General features: G+C 40.0%; 1 pseudogene; it reads left to right on the top strand.

Moving 5' to 3' along the window:
* The window catches only part of LOC146489972 (uncharacterized), a 3,384-nt pseudogene extending 2,657 nt beyond the window's left edge, over window positions 1-727 (top strand).
* Window positions 728-2,140: the final 1,413 nt, after the last annotated feature.

The following is a 2,140-nucleotide window of genomic DNA, read 5'->3' as shown; positions in this document are numbered from 1 at the left end:
CAGTGTTGTGTTAATCGAAGACGCTTATAAGACCAGGCCAACGTATGGACCAAACAAAACGGACAAAAATGAGACCTCGTTTACTAAGTGGAAAGGAGCACGATTATTTTTTTGTCAATCAAAGAGGCGGCCCTTTTTCTTTGACCTCCTTCTCCAATTACATATCGGCAACGTTCGAGACACATGTTTTGCGTCAAATTGACCACGGCTGACATGAGAAAAGCTGTGGTGAATGACTTTTTAAGCTTGCCTCAAAGTGGCAACTACTCCCTCCGAGAATCTTTCGCCACGTTAATGAAACATTCTGTGAGAACGCAGAAAAGATATTACGACGAACAGCCGATACCCCAGAAGAATAGCAAGGCGCTTGATCTATTAGCCTCTGTGGCTTCTCGAAGTGTAGGTGACGACTCCGTTGAAGTTGGAAGTGATTCGGACGAGGAGGGAAATGCAGATTATCTACCAACCCTGGGAGAATTTGTCGCTTTAGTGGCAGCCAATTCGACGGCAAAATTCCCTGAAGTTTCTGTAGGTAGGGTTATTAGGCTTACAGAAGACCGAAAAACTGCCTATTTGGCCGAATTTTCGGAGGAAGCACCGGGAAAAAGTTTAAGGGGGAATGTGAGTGCTTTAGTATATCCAATCAATATTGTCTACTTGCACTGATGGCGAGTACGAACTCAGGACACCAAAAATCTATATACATCGTGAGGTCCATAAGAAATAATTTGGATATGTTTTTGTTTGATTGCATTAGATATCTCCATCAAATATGGCTAGACCAATGTCACCACTGGCGGATCTACTGTCTCTTGAAGTGCTAAGGGAAATGGACTTGTTGCTTCAACTGTACCAAGTATTTCTCGACAGTAATAACAGGGCCGTCCTCTCTTTGCCATGCAAAAACGTTTCTCGTTCGATTTCATTCCATCTTCTGTCGCACACCAGCGACCGCGTATTGTGACAGCTTAAATTCGAGGTTGCAAACGTTTTTGAGGCCTTTGTAGTCAGACCTTTATAGATCGTTGCAGTTTAGACAAGGCACCCCTTTTCTTCCCCGTCTTTGAAACAGAATTACGCGAAAAAGCTCACATCGAATATATTGCAAAGGAAAAAGGTTATCTAAAACACTTTAAGATTAAATGGGAACCACTAATTCGCAACAAATTCATCAAAGACGTGGTTATCTGAGGGACCCCTTGAATCACTTTCGACTTCGATAAATTGCTTGATAGATTCTCCTTTCAAATATCCTCCTTACAGAATGAGAATTAAAAATTTCAGGTCTGAGGCTTCATCAACCAACAAAGCTTGACTAGTATCTAGAGGGGCTTAAGAAAGACATGATTTGCGTTTGTACCTAGAAACTAGTGCAGAATAATTCTGGCCATTAATGCTAATCCAAAAGTACTCTGTTTTAGTAAGAAACTGGAAACATGAAGGATAAACAAGATGACGTAATAATTTCTGACATTCCTTTTGCACAATCGTGGAATTCGATCCGTAATTTAGGTCTGCAAAGTGATGAGAATATATTCTTTGGGCAGGTGTAGCCTGACACTGGTAAATTAGCGCTAAATCTCGTGCCTAATTCTACACAGCAAGTCACACTAGCCACCATCTTGAAAATAAATAAGGCCTGGCACTAGTGTCGCAGGGAAAACCGGTACCCAGTTATAAGGGCAGGAATTTTCATTGTTTAGAGTTTGTGGATCCACATGTAAGTTTAAACTAATTTGAATTTCCTAATGGTTACGTTTTCATTTCTTTTGAGCAAAAATTTGTTATTCTCTCTAGGAAAGAACAAAGTAAGAGCAAAAGAGGTATGGGATTAATTTTTTCAGAGTATTAAAGCTTTAAACATTTCTAGATCTTAGCAAACACACTCGAACATTTCCCTAACTTAAAATTAAGGCAGTATCCCAATTGTTTAGTAAGTTTTTTCATTTCTTTATTCCATTTCTTTTTTTCTGTAGCACGCTTGGAACCCGAGGAGAGAGCTGGTGGTAAGAATATAACTAGCTTATAACAAAAATGCAGAACAAATAAGTCATTTTTCTGTAAAACCATCATCTTCGACCTTAGTTCTGGGGTATTTGGTAAGGGAGGGCTTACCATAACCGGGGGTTGCAGAGTAAAT

Source organism: Pavona decussata, unplaced genomic scaffold (genome assembly GCF_977016875.1).
Source record: "Pavona decussata unplaced genomic scaffold, jaPavDecu1.1 SCAFFOLD_2, whole genome shotgun sequence".
NCBI lineage: Eukaryota > Metazoa > Cnidaria > Anthozoa > Scleractinia > Agariciidae > Pavona > Pavona decussata.
Note: the sequence above shows the minus strand (reverse complement) of the source record. Positions and strands in the feature narration are given on the sequence as shown.